Raw genomic sequence first — 14,191 nt, forward strand, 5'->3', positions numbered from 1 at the left:
ACGGGCCCCGGGGACGGGTCCTAGAGTTCCGCGTCCCTCTGACCTTTTTTCGCGCTAATTTGCCACCAACAGCCCCATGGAATAAGTTGCACGTGGTACGTCAAATAAACAGTCGCCCTAATGGGTCAAAAGGTCGCAGGACCTCGAGATTGGTCACGGACGACCGCCACGGGCCCCCGAATCGGGCCCCAGAGTATCGTGGCTCTAGATGCTTCCTGAGCCTAGTAGGCCGTCTAATCCTAACTGCTGAATTAACCCTTGCAGACACATGCTCCCATAGAGATCAATGGGAGACAGAGAGGTGCATAAAAAATAGCTAAAAATAAACTTGGCATGTCTCGACCTAGCCCGCTCTGTCTGTCGCAGAGGGCCACGTGACGCAACTTTTTGTAGAGTTTGGGGCCCCTCGGACCCCCGGGGGCCGCGCGGGAGCCACTGACACGTGCAACTTATCCCATTCATTTTCATAGGCGCTTGGTGGACATCCCCACGCAACGGTCCCAATAGCTCCGAATGGCTCCGATTTGAAATCTGTGGCCCCTCAGGGTCCCCTCAGACGATCCGCAAAGACTGGGGTCCGTAGTACCCCGTTAAGTGCGTTACAGTCAAAAACAGCATCCAATCTGTAACCTATTTGACGGGTGCCCTAAATGCTGTCCGTGGACAGTCCATTTTTAGGATAATTATTCATAATTATTAGCTTTAATGTACATCAGTGTGTTGTATTGTGTCCCCTGTGTGGTGTACAGTAGGTTTCACCTCATACAACCACTGTAATTATGAAATATGACCTGTTAATGCATTGACCACGGACAGCCTATTTGGACCCCGTCAAATAAGTTGCAGGTGGGACTTCACCACATGTGATGAAATCGCCTAATCATTACGGGGATTCACCCGCTGAAAATGTCTAAGTTAAAAACAGCATCCCACCTGTAGCTTATTCGACAGGGTCCAAATAGGCTGTTCATGGACAGTCCATATTTAGGCTAATTATGCATAATTAATAGCTTTAATGTACATCAGTGTGCTGTAGTGTGTCCCCAGTGTGGTTTACAATAGGTTTGACCACATAAAACCATTGTAATTATGAGATATGACCTATTAATGCATTGACCACGGACAGCCTATTTGGACCCCGTCAAATAAGTTACGGGTGGGCCCTTACTTTGCCCACCTGTAACTTATTTGACACACTGTGGCCGACGCCCGTAGCCCGGCGCCGTCGGCCAGTCCCCCAAAAATCACCTAGGGGGCGTCGCGCAGGGGTCCACTAACCTCCTACCACGGACTACCTTTTAAGCTGTCCGCGGACCCCTTCCCTAACCCGGTGGCCTAAAGGGCGTAAGGGTTTTGTAGCGAATTGCATCATTTATATTTAACATGCCTCCACTTGTTTCCACCCAGTTTTGAACTGAGGACCTGTCGCGTGTAAAGCGAACGTGATAACCACTACACTACAGAATCTTGATTTGGACGCCAGTCCCACCTCTTCTAGGGTACGCTTGTTCAAAAGCGACTGAAACTATAGACTGCCCAGTGTTTTAAACATGGCAAAAAGCTGCTAATTTTGTTGGCAGACCAAACATTTTTTATTACTGTACAGGAAACCTCAACGGTCATTTGTTTTATTTTTGACAGAAAATGTGCCTGCATCCCTGCAAGTGTACTGACCTGCTCAACAGAAAATCGCATACGAAATTTTTGCAAAAACCACCCACAGTTTCCACCCAGTTTCGAACTGGGGACCGTTCGCGTGTGAAGCGAAAGTGATAACCACTACACTACGGAAACACGTCTTCAGGTTGCAGACATAAATCTTTAGGTGCGCGCTTATTAAAAAGCATATAAAGGAAATAAGCGCTGCACCCACCTAGCGTGGCAAACAGTTTAAATTTTCTGTCAGAATCAAACCGCTGTTTCTGCTCGGTTTCGAACCGAGGACCTTTCGCGTGTTAGGCGAACGTGATGACCACTACACAACAAAAACCTATTGATGAGGCACATGTGCTTTTTAGAAAATGGCTCCTTCCCATAATCTGCACTGCAAGCAGTGTGATAGTCTGTAAATTCCACAAACAACAGAACAGAGGTCATTTGGCATGGCAGTCTGCCTACAGCTCCTTGTCAAAAGTAAGGGAAATTAGGTAGTTCATGGAAATATCCCTATTAATTTAAGTTGCCATTGGACGCTTAAGCACTCGGAGGGATCTCTGCTCCAAATGGACGCCCATTTGCCGCTTAAGTTAATGGTGAAATGGACACTTTGCGTTTTTGGGGTGTAAGGCGTATGAATGCATTGCATTGCCCATAGGGCCCTGGATGGACAGGCTGGTGGTGGTGGACCGGTGGTGGACAGGCTGTAAATTCCACAAACAACAGAACAGAGGTCATTCGGTATGGCAGTCCTTACAGCTCCTTGGTACGATGGCCTTCACCTGTCTCAAAAGTAATGCCGATCTTTATGGGAGCTCCCTGGGCACAGCACTATGGAGGGCCAGGATCGGAGTTGGGCTTGCACGATTGGAAGGCGCAGACGGAATATCTGGCCGGATTACAGGGACTGAGTGCATCACAGAAAGTATAGTTTGTGTTGGGGTCTTTGGAAGGAGAAGCCAAAAGAGAAGTTTTTGCTGCATCGGAAGCCACACGGGCTACCGCGAAAACTATCTTCGATTCCCTGTCCGGATTATATGGAGACTCTACCCCGGTGGCCACTCTTCGTGCCCAGTTCTTTAACTATCAACAGGGGCCTAAGCAGACTCTTCGGGCATACTCCTTGAAATTGCGGGAGCAGTTTGGCCGGCTTTTGGGTGAACTTCGTCGGGGTCGAGTCGAGGGCGGATCTATGGTGAGAGAGAGGTCGTATTCGGAGAAGGGGCGAGCTCCTGTGCGCCGCCCCCTACGTCCTGTGGGCCCCCGGTTCCAGTGGGATGACCAGGGAAGGCCCATCTGTATTAATTGTGGAGACCCGGGACACATCAGTCGTCAGTGTGGGCTCCGTCGGGGTTCTCAAGGGGGTTTTTAGTCCCACCGGCTACTGTGGGTCAAGTGGCCGGGACCCCTTTGTGTGACCCTCCTTCTGTTCCTGTTTTACGAGACGACAGGGTTGGGCGCTGTCCCACCGTGGAGGTTCAAGCTAACGGAGTCACGATAGATTGTCTGGTCGATACAGGTTCTCAAGTTACGTTATTTTCGGAGAGCCTGGCCCAGGAGTTGGTTGCAGATCATCGGCTCCAAGCAGTGGACGCTTCTAGGCTGACTTTACGGGGGCAAATGGTCTGGACATCCCTTACACTGGGTACATCGTGGTAGACTTTCTGGTCCGAGGGGTTCCCGTCCAACAGAAAGGGGTCGTTATCGTCCGAGATCATTGCTTGGCATTCATCGAGCACTCCTAGGGAGGAACGTTATACTGGATTGCTCGGAGGAATTGTTTCTGGGCCGGCCGGCTCGGACTTCTCTGTCATCGGCGAAGCAGGACAGGGACCGGATTCTGGCCGATTGCCGAAGAGTGCACGTGGCTAGTCAAGTGAAGGAGAGAGAAGGCATCGGTCGAGTAGCCTGTCGGTACGCTTTGTCTGTCCCAGCCCAGAGCGAGACCGTGCTTTGGGTCCGAGTACCTGCAGGACCCTGTGGGACGGGTACCTGTGTCCTGGTGGAGCCCCATGAGGACTGTCAACCCATTGAAGTGGCACACGGGCTGACGGCCATCCACCGTGGGCGAGTCTCAGTAAAGGTGCGGAATGCCAATCCCTACCCCGTGCTCCTTCGTCGACACCAACGTCTGGTTCGAGTTTCCTCGGTACGCTCTGCCCAGGTTCACGAGCATCAGTACGTCTGCTTCAGGCAGGTGAGCTCTGCGGGGGTGGAAGTCGCCGTCCGCCCAGTTGAGGCAGAACCAGGCTCTGTGGGAGGAGGGGTGCCGACCCATTTGATGGGAGAGTCCCTGAAGGGTGAAAATCTGGAGGAGGAACAGGTGTTACAGCTCCAGGAGCTCTTGAGAAAATGGCAACATGTGTTCTCGAACCACGAAGAAGACTATGGCTGCACAGGGGTAGTGAGGCATCAAATACCTACCGGTGAGGCGATGCCTAGCCAAGAGCGGTATCGTCCGGTGCCACCCACCCTCTATGCCGAGGTCCGCGCCCTGTTGAAAGGGATGCTGGAGGGAGGAATTGTTCGAGAGAGCAGTAGTCCGTGGGCGGCGCCAATTGTTCTGGTTCAGAAGAAAACGGGAGCTTGGAGGTTCTGCGTTGACTACCGCAAACTCAACAGTGTAACGAAGAAAGATACATTCCCGTTGCCACGGATTGAAGACTCACTCACCTGTCTCACACAAGCGGCGTGGTACTCCACATTGGACCTGGCGAGTGGATACTGGCAGGTGCAGGTAGACGACCGAGATAGAGAGAAGACACCCTTCACCACCCCATTTGGGTTATTTGAATGGGACCGGATGCTGTTTGGCCTGTGCAATGCTCCTGCGACCTTTCAGCGCTTGATGCAGCACTGTCTAGGGGGACAACTGGTCGACTCAACGCTGGTATACCTGGACGATGTGATCATCTTCTCCCCTGACTTCCGCACTCACCTGCACCATCTAGGTGGGAGGAGGACCACCTAGGGAGGAGGAGGAACACAGGAAGTGTTCAGGGCCATGGAGAAATATGGGCTAAAGCTTAGGCCAGACAAATGCCAGTTATTGCGGAAGGAGGTACCGTTCTTGGGACATCGTGTCAGTGCTGCAGGGATATCCCCCGACCCGGAGAAGGTGGCGGCTGTCCAAGGGTGGGAGCCACCCCGGGCAGTGAGACAGGTGCGGTCGTTCCTGGGGTTCGTGGGATATTGTCGACGCTTTATAAAATGATTATCTGGGCATGCTAGGCCATTGAACCAACTCCTTGCTGGTTCCGGACGTGCCCGTGGCAAAGGCTCCCCGTCAGTGCATTGGGATTCCACCTGTGAGACCGCTTTCCAGAACCTCAAGCAGGAACTTCTGAGGGCCCCTATCTTGGCCTACGCAGACTTCACCCAGCCGTTCCTTCTGTACACTGACGCCAGCAATGCAGGTTTGGGAGCCGTGTTGGCCCAAGAGCACCAAGGAGTGGAGAGAGTGATTGCATACGCAAGTCGAAGTTTACATCCCGCAGAGCGGAACGCGGCAACTTACAGTTCCTTCAAAATCGAACTACTGTCAATGAAGTGGGCCATGACGGAGAAGTTCAAAGATTACCTGTTGGGAGCAAAGGTGACGGTGATTACGGATAATAATCCATTAGTACACTTTCAGACCGCCAAGTTGGGGGCAGTAGAACAGCGTTGGGTGGCACAACTAGCAAATTATGATTAACAGCTTAAATACCGACCCGGCAGAGAACACGTAAATGCGTACGCCCTGTCCAGACTCCCAGTCATCCGGAGGGACAACCAAACACCCCTTTGTACCCCTGGCCCTGAAGACGAGTTGCTGATGGCAATGTTGGAAGCTCCCGGGACCCTGAGGGCTGTTCCGTCTAGTTGGGGGTGGGACCCCGGGCGGTGGAGAAGGCTGCAGCTGGGAGATGCAGACCTGTGTCAGGTTACGTTGTATCTTAGACAGGGATACATGCCGAGAGCAGAGGAAAGCGGGCTCAGACGGTGGGAATACAACAGCTCCTAAGGCAGTGGAAGAGGCTGCGACTTAGAGAAGGGGTAATCTGCCGTTCGATGCGAGATCCCCGAACACAGGAGACAGTACACCAGGTGGTGGTACCGGAGGGCCAAGTCTCGGAGCTATTGACTGCATTCCACACCCATACTGGCCATCAGGGCCAAGAGAAGACGCTGTCTCTGCTGAGGAGGTATTTATACTGGCCTAGGATGGAAAAAAAAGTTGAGGAGTTCGTTCAGAGTTGTCCACGGTGTACGTTGTTCAAACGCAGGAAGGAAGTCCGAGACCCATTGGTCCCCCTGTGGCCCAAAGCACCTCTGCACATCATAGGAATCGATTTCCTGACTTTAGGTCGGCCGACGGATCGATTTCAAAATATCCTGGTGATGACTGACCTATTAACTAAATACGCCTGGGCCATCCCCACTGTAGATCAGACGACAGTTACCACAGCCAGCGCCCTTTGGAGGGCAGTGATACAACCTTTTGGCTCCCAAGAGACCCTACACTCAGACCAAGGTTCAAATTTTGAGTACCGAGTGATCCAAGAGCTGAGCCACCTTTATGGGTGCCGGAAGACCCATACGACCTCATACCATCCTCAGGGTAACGGGGGTGCGAAAGGTTGAACAAGACCCTGTTGGGGTTATTGGGGACCCTAGAGAGTGAACAACAGGGCCAATGGGCCGAGAGTCTCCCCTCTCTGTTGCAAGCCTATAGCAATAGTATGCACAGTATCACCGGGTATGCTCCTTCCTACCTTATGTTTGGGCGCCATCTCCGCTTACCTGTGGACTTGCTCCTGGGGACCGAGGCTGCAGAAAGAGGGTATAGTACCACTGACTGGGTGAATCGGCACCACCACCAACTGCTCGATGCCTACCGACGAGTCTCAGATCATCTGAGTGCAGCAGCCGCCAAGAACAAGCGGCTATACGACCGGACTGCCCGAGAGGCCCCTTTGTTACCAGGGGAGCGAGTGCTGGTAAGGGACAACCGGCGCTCAGGGAAGGGGAAGCTCAGCGATCGCTGGGAGTCGACGCCATATGTGGTGGAACGACGACAAGGGCCTGATGCTCCAGTTTACTCGGTACGACCCGAGGGGAAACCAGGACCGATACGGGTGCTCCATCGAAACTTGCTCCGTCCATGTCCGAACTATTCGCAGCTAGCGGCCGAGGCCCCAAGTGCACCACCCGCCCCAGAGGTACTCATGGTAGGGTGGTCTGTGGTCCCGAGGGACCCTGAAGTTGAAGCAAGAGTGGCTCCGCCCTCGCCACCCCGACGATCTCAGCGGGACACCCGAGGACAGCCTCCTGAGAGGTATGGCGAATGGAATTGAAGAACACAGGTTCTCGGGACTAGAACCGATTGGCGGGGGGGATGTCACGGGTGACAAAAACGCGTAGTGAGCGGAACCCTCTTGGTGAGTCACGAGTTTCTCGAGGGAATGATTTGTGTGAGACACATCCCACTCCAGTTCCAGGTGTGGCAGAAACATTGCCAGGCCTGATTAGCGCTAATGCACTGCAGGTGCAAGAGAGAGAGGAGCGGCGTTCACACAGGTGTCTGGCTTCACAAGCCAAAGATAAAAGGGCTATCCAGAGAGGTTTCGGGGAACGGGACGTGGATGTGGTCTGTTTTGTTTTTGGAGCAGTTTGGGGCTCAAGCTTTACTCGGGGAAGTTGTCTGGATGTGGGGAAGAGAGAAAGATAAGTGAATTGATTTCATCTTATGAACATTCGAAAAGCTTGAAGAGGATGCAGTGAATGTAAATCTGACTGTTGGGGAAGCTATGTGTTTCAGAGTGTGTTGAGGAGGAACTGAGGATTAAATATCCCCCACGGGAGTGTAACGAATGGATTGAGGCCTCTGATCAGCCCTATCGTGTGAGTGAATTGCAGTGTTTTTGCCTTATTTATATACATTGATTCATGGCTGTGGATTTGAAGTGAACACGAGTGTGATGTGCTTTTACTGAGAAGCGGCCCCAACCCCTGCTTACACGTTTGTGAAAAGTTATTATATCTGCTCTCCATCAGAAGCCCAGAGTGATACAGCTGAGTTTGGAAGTATGCAGTATCGCTGGTGAAGTAAGCTTTTAAATCACTGTCTCACTACTTTGCACTGACGAAAAGTATCCTATGTTGAGAAGAATCCTTTACCTTCCTACTTACCATCTAAGTCTGGAAGTATGCAGTATCGCTCGTGAAGTAATTTTTTTAAATCATTGTTTCACTACTGTGTACTGACGAAAGTATTCTATACTGAGAAGAATCCTTACCTTCCTACTTAACGTCTGAGTTTGGAAGTATGCAGCATCGCTGGTGAAGTAAGCTTTTAAACCACTGTCTCACTACTGTGCACCGACAAAAAGTGTTCTATACTGAGAAAAATCTTTATCTTCCTACTTACGGTCTGAGTCTAGAAATATGCAGCATCGCTGGTGAAGAAAGCTTTTAAGTCACTGTTTCACTACTGTGCACTGCTGAAAGTATCTTATACTGAGAAGAATCCTTACCTTCCTACTTACTGTCTGAGTCTAGAAGTATGCAGCATGGCTGGTGAAGTAAGCTTTTTAACCACCGTCTCCCACTACTGTGCACTGACGAAAGTTTCTTGTACTGAGAAGAATTCTTACCTTCCTACATACCGTCTGAGTCTAGAAGTATGCAGCATTGCTGGTGAAGTAAGCTTTTAAATCACTGTCTCACTACTGTGCACTGACGACAGTATCCTATACTGAGAAGAATCCTTACCTTCCTACTTACCGCCTGAGTCTAGACGTATGCAGCATCGCTGGTGAAGTAAGCTTTTAAAATCATTGTTTCACTACTGTGCACTGACGAAAGTATTCTATACTGAGAAAAATACTTATCTTCCTACTTACTGTCTGAGTCTAGAAGTATGCAGCATTGCTGGTGAAGTAAGCTTTTAAACCACCGTCTCCCACTACTGTGCACTGACGAAAGTATCTTGTACTGAGAAGAATTCTTACCTTCCTACTTACCGTCTGAGTCTAGAAGTATGCAGTATTGCTGGTGAAGTAAGCTTTTAAATCACTGTCTCACTACTGTGCACTGACAAAAGTATCCTATACTGAGAAGAATTCTTACCTTCCTACTTACCGCCTGAGTCTAGAAGTATGCAGTATCGCTGGTGAAGTAAGCTTTTCAATCACTGTCTCACTACTGTGCACTGACGAAAGTATCCTATACTGAGAAGAATCCTTACCTTCCTACTTACCGTCTGAGTCTGGAAGTATGCAGCATCGCTGGTGAAGTAAGCCTTTGAATCATTGTCCCACTACTGTGCACTGACGAAAGGATTCTGTATTGAGAAGAACTCTTACCTTCTTACTTACCGTTTGAGTCCTGAAGTGAGCCGTATCCTTGGTGAAGTTGTCACAAGGTGACGAACTAGAGACGGAACTACACAGCCCACGGAGCGGTTTCAACTGAACACCAAGCCGGCCTCAGATGCGTCGCTACCATAGGAACAGCAGCCGCTGATGGCAAAGTGACAGCAGGTGTGGCGCATTAAGTGACTGTGTGACGATTGGGACATGTCGCTTTTAGGAATAGACAAAAGCAAAACTTTGAGAGACTGAGTGGGTTGGGTGGGATTGCTGCGGCGTTCTAACTTTTCTTCTTGCTGAGAGAGAGTGAGAGATTTCTGTGGGACAAATCGGCTGGCTAGATTGATCCGTGGGAAGGGAATCCGCTACGAAGAACTGGGTGACGGAGAACAGAGAGGCAGAGGGCGAAGTCATCTATGAAGTATTATCGAGTCCACTTACTGGGGTGAAGATAAGTACCAACCTTCTACTGGCTGTATTATATGTGGGTTATACACGAAAACATTATATATGAGGAGAAATGACATAAAAAACGGAGTCCAGACGTCTGAATGAGAAGACAGCTGTTAGGATTTGTGATTGCAGTCGCTGAATTCTTCCGTCTTACTACCCCCGCTGTCCAGAGCGAGGAGGTTGGCCGTGACCTTAAATTTCACGGAGTGGATGAGAGTGCCGTGAGTTAATGCTGTGTCCCACGGTGTGTGGTTGAAGTGGAATTATTGAATGCTTACTGTACAGAATTCTGTCACGTGTCCATCGGTCTTGCCTTGTGTTACAGTCGGGAGTTTTCTGAGGAAGAGATTAAGTGAAAACGGACTTTAAGCCTGCTGTATTCTGATTCATCATTGATGCTGTTCTGGAGAACGGGGAAAATCCAGTTACCTGCTGTTCTGAGTGTTGAATATCCAAAGCCTGTTGTATTCTGATTCATCATTGATGCTGTTCTGGAGAACAGGGAAAATCCAGTTACCTGCTGTTCTGAGTATTGAATATCCAAAGCCTGTTGTATTCTGATTCATCATTGATGCTGTTCTGGAGGACGGGGAAAATCCAGTTACCTGCTGTTCTGAGTGCGTCCCATCTGAAGCCCGCTGCATTTGTCTCATCGTTGCTGTTGTGGAGAACGGAGGAAACCTCAGGTACCCGTTGTTCTGAGTGTTGTGTATCTAAATCCTGTTGTACTCTGCTTCATTATTGATGCTGTTCTGGGGGACGGAGAAAATCCAGTTACCTGCTGTTCGGAGTGTGTTCCATCTGAGGCCGGTGCATTCTCGTCTCATCCTCGCTGTTCTTGGGAGTGGGAATAAACCCAGTTACCTGCTGCCCAGTCGACGCCCTTCACAGCCCCAAGCCTTCTGCACCGACGTATTGGGAAGACCAAACGTACGTGGAGTACCTACTTGCTGTCCAGTGGACGCTCCTTCACAGCCGTAAGCTTTCTGCACCTGTTGAACTAAGAAGAACCAACCGTATTTAGAGGATTTACCTGCTGCCAGTCGACGCTCCTTCACAGCCCTAAGCCTACTGCACCGACGTATTGGGAAGACCAAACGTACGTGGAGTACCTACTTGCTGTCCAGTCGACGCTCCTTCACAGCCGTAAGCTTCCTACACCTGTTGTACTGAGAAGAACCAACCGTACTGAGAGTAAGCCTTTGGCACCTGAGAGACTGAGAAGAGTCAACCATCCTGAGAGTAAGCCTTTGGCACCTGAGAGACTGAGAAGAGTCAACCGTACTGAGAGTAAGCCTTTGGCACCTGAGAGACTCAGAAGAACCAACCGTACTGAGAGTAAGCCTTTGGCACCTGAGAGACTCAGAAGAGTCAACCGTACTGAGAGTAAGCCTTTGGCACCTGAGAGACTGAGAAGAGTTCACCGTACGGAGAGTAAGCCTTTGGCACCTGAGAGACTGAGAAGAGTCAACCGTACTGAGAGTAAGCCTTTGGCACCTGAGAGACTGAGAAGAGTCAACCGTACTGAGAGTAAGCCTTTGGCACCTGAGAGACTAAGAAGAGTCAACCGTACTGAGAGTAAGCCTTTGGCACCTGAGAGACTGAGAAGAGTCAACCGTACTGAGAGTAAGCCTTTGGAACCTGAATGTATCGAATAGAATCAAATGTAGCTCTTTAATGAGAACTAGTAATGTAGCTAGTTTTATTTAAGTTACTTATAAGCCATAAGCAATCGTCGATTAAAAGAGTATTTGGGGATGGCAGTTTGCTGTTTGACTTATCAATTTGTGTCGATAAAGTATAATAGGGTGAATCATGTATATAGTGCTTGCATAGTGCATATACTTGTAGCTGTTATGTATCTTTGGAAGTCCTTGAAATTAATAGGTTTCAAAGCGCAGCGCAGCGTTCCGCGTCCTGTCTAAAAGGTGCTTCAGTCCTTGGCGCGCGCAAGTGCACGAACCCCAACCCCCCCTGTATGTAGATAGATAGCCTATATATACACACACACAAACATATACACAAAAAAAAGTGTACATGCAGACCCGCTAACAACATGTCTATAATTAACCAAGAATGTGAATTATAAAAAACATGAATTATAGAAAGCATGAAAGGCCCAGTTCCTCATTAAGGCCATTTGGTTCTACTGTGTTAAGAGTTAAAATCCAGAAAGCGTCCCGTTGTAGTAGGGACTTCACTATGTCACCTCCTCGCTGGGATTTTGGTTTTTCAATACCCCAAAATTTTAAGGACGCATTGGAACCATGATTAGCTTGTACATAATGCCTCGCAATTTCATAGTCCATATTTCTGTTATGAATTGCTGCTTTGTGTTCTCAAATGCGTAGTTTGAGGGGGCGTTTAGTCTGACCTACGTACTCCAACCCACATGGACATTTCAACATGTAAATCACATGGGTGGTGTTACAATATTGTATTTTTTACCTGACTGGGGATGGAAAAATTGTTTTGTGTCATTTGAGTTAGAGCAATGGGTGCAGTGCCCACATCTTTCATGCTTTCTAAAATTCATGTTTTTTATAATTCACATTTTTAGTTAATTATAGACATGTTGTTAGCGGGTCTGCATGTACACTTTTTTTGTGTATGTTTGTGTGTGTGTATATATATAGGCTATCTATCTATCTATATATACATACAGGGGGGGTTGGGGTTCGTGCACTTCCGGTCTGAGCGAACGCTGGCGTGTTCTGACAGCCGCTGCTCTCTCGCTATCTCGCTATCCTTTTGTTTTCGTGACAAACTGTGGACTAATTATGGACTACTCAAGCGTGTTTTTTTTTCAACGCTGATTTTAAACGCTGAATTACGGTGCTGTTTAAAAAATTGTCTCTGCATCCCTTCAGTCAAGCTGCTACCTGCCAAACGCGAGCTTTCGCCACCGAAGCAAACAGGCTACTTCAACTGTTTTCCGTGAGTAAGCTTCTACTTTCTCTCGGACTATTGGTTGCCATATGCTAGTCAGGTTGATATGGTCTTAGAAAGGGCTGTATCTTCCACATACTTGCACTGTGTAGTAGTTCAGCTGCCCGGTGTGCTGGCTAACGTGGTTTAAAAATCTGGCTGGGTATGCGCGTCTCTAGGATGATCATCCTCTTTTTATTGCACGTAACTTTTTTATCTGCTTCTTTTTATTTTTGCGCGCTGTCTCAAGAAACTTTGCTGCCTTTTTGCCGGTGGGGTTTTTATGACATGACTTTTTATTCGTCGTTGGATCTGCACCATCTGAACCCTAAAGTTCGGTCATCGCTGCCCACTAATCTTTACAATCACTGCGCTGCTCTTGGTATCGCCCGCCGGCCTCGTTACATACATTGGGGCTCCCACAAACATTGTACTGGGCTCTCTACTTCAGCTCACTCAGTTGACTCAGTTGACGGATGTATTATTCCCGTCGTCTGGTCTTCCTCTCGTCGGCTGTCTACAAAATCTCGCAGAGAAGGCGGAAATATTAACTCTGCAAATCACCGTTCTCTGGAATATGCCCCACTTGGGGCCCTATCACCAGCTAAAACTTCCTCTGCATCAGCTCAGCCTTCAGTGAAAATGGCTCTAGTAAACGCTAGATCACTATCAAATAAAACATTCATTATGAACAACTTCTTCTCATCTTATGCCTTGGATTTTCCAAGGCATTTTTTTCAAAAATTTTATGAACCTCATTGACTCACTCAGTTTCGCACAGTGTGTCTCTTCTCCTACTCACAACCTGGGCCACACACTAGATCTTATTTTGACTCGTGGTCTCTCTATGCATTCATGTGAAGTATTTGATGCTGGTATTTCTGATCACTATTCTGTTTTATTTGAACCTGCAGTTCCATATGTACAGCCCGTCCTCTTTCAGCCTGTGTGCTGCTCCCGTGTTTTTCATGCCACTACTGCACTAGAATTCTCAACCACCTTTTCTAATTGTGAGGTCTCTTTGTCACCTGATATGAACACTGATGAGTTGGTTCTCGTCTTCAACTCTGCCTGCTCTACTGCATTGGATATTGTTGCCCCTTTGAAGCCTAGAAGGCAAAAACCTAAATCAAACTCTCAACCTTGGTTAAATGACTCTACCCGTGTGCTCAGACGGGAATGCAGAAGGGCTGAGCGCAGGTGGAAAAAGGACGGGCTACAGGTCTCTTATCAAATTTTAAAAGATTGTCTTGCCACCTATCAAAAGTCGGTCAGTGATGAAAAGTCTCAATATCTTTCAAATTTAATTGCTATGAATGCAAACAGGCCACAAGTTCTTTTTAAAACTATAAACTCAGTTCTTAATCCAGCCACCTGCTCAGCTCCTGCTGGCAATCTCGAGACCTGTATAGAATTCTTAGGTTTCTTTGTACAGAAGATACTAGATATCAGATCTCGCCTCTCTCCTTCTGACACGGCTGTTTCTCCCCTTATCTCTCCTTCTAGTAATTTTACTAGTTTTAAACCAGTGTCTCAGTCTCAATTAAGTGCATTAATTTCCAAAATGAAAGTGACATACTGTCAATCTGATGTACTGCCTGGCCGTTTGCTTAGAGAGGTATTAGACACTATTAGCCCTGCGCTTTTAACTATTATAAACAGTTCTCTGTCCACTGGGGTTTTCCCTGAGTCTTTTAAGCATGCTTCTGTACAGCCCTTGCTAAAAAGATCTAACCTTGATCCATCTGTTCTTAGTAACTACCGGCCAATTTCTAAACTCCCATTCATTTCAAAGGTTT

The 14,191-nt window shown here is 48.5% G+C and overlaps 2 protein-coding genes and 2 non-coding genes across 4 annotated transcripts in view; 1 reads left to right on the forward strand and 3 right to left on the reverse strand.

Annotated features, from left to right (window-relative positions):
• Positions 1-14,191, forward strand: part of LOC143747602 (transmembrane 4 L6 family member 1-like) — a 484,334-nt gene that overhangs the window by 416,650 nt on the left and 53,493 nt on the right. The window lies entirely within an intron of this gene.
• The window catches only part of LOC143747598 (uncharacterized), a 171,747-nt gene that overhangs the window by 78,964 nt on the left and 78,592 nt on the right, over positions 1-14,191 (reverse strand). The window lies entirely within an intron of this gene.
• On the reverse strand, positions 1,722-1,794 carry trnav-cac (transfer RNA valine (anticodon CAC)). The gene has a single exon. It is a non-coding gene; the product is annotated as a tRNA-Val (tRNA).
• trnav-aac (transfer RNA valine (anticodon AAC)) lies at positions 1,918-1,990 on the reverse strand. The gene has a single exon. It is a non-coding gene; the product is annotated as a tRNA-Val (tRNA).

This window comes from Siphateles boraxobius, unplaced genomic scaffold (assembly GCF_051911475.1).
Source record: "Siphateles boraxobius isolate OS27281-9 unplaced genomic scaffold, OSU_SipBor_1 23, whole genome shotgun sequence".
NCBI lineage: Eukaryota > Metazoa > Chordata > Actinopteri > Cypriniformes > Leuciscidae > Siphateles > Siphateles boraxobius.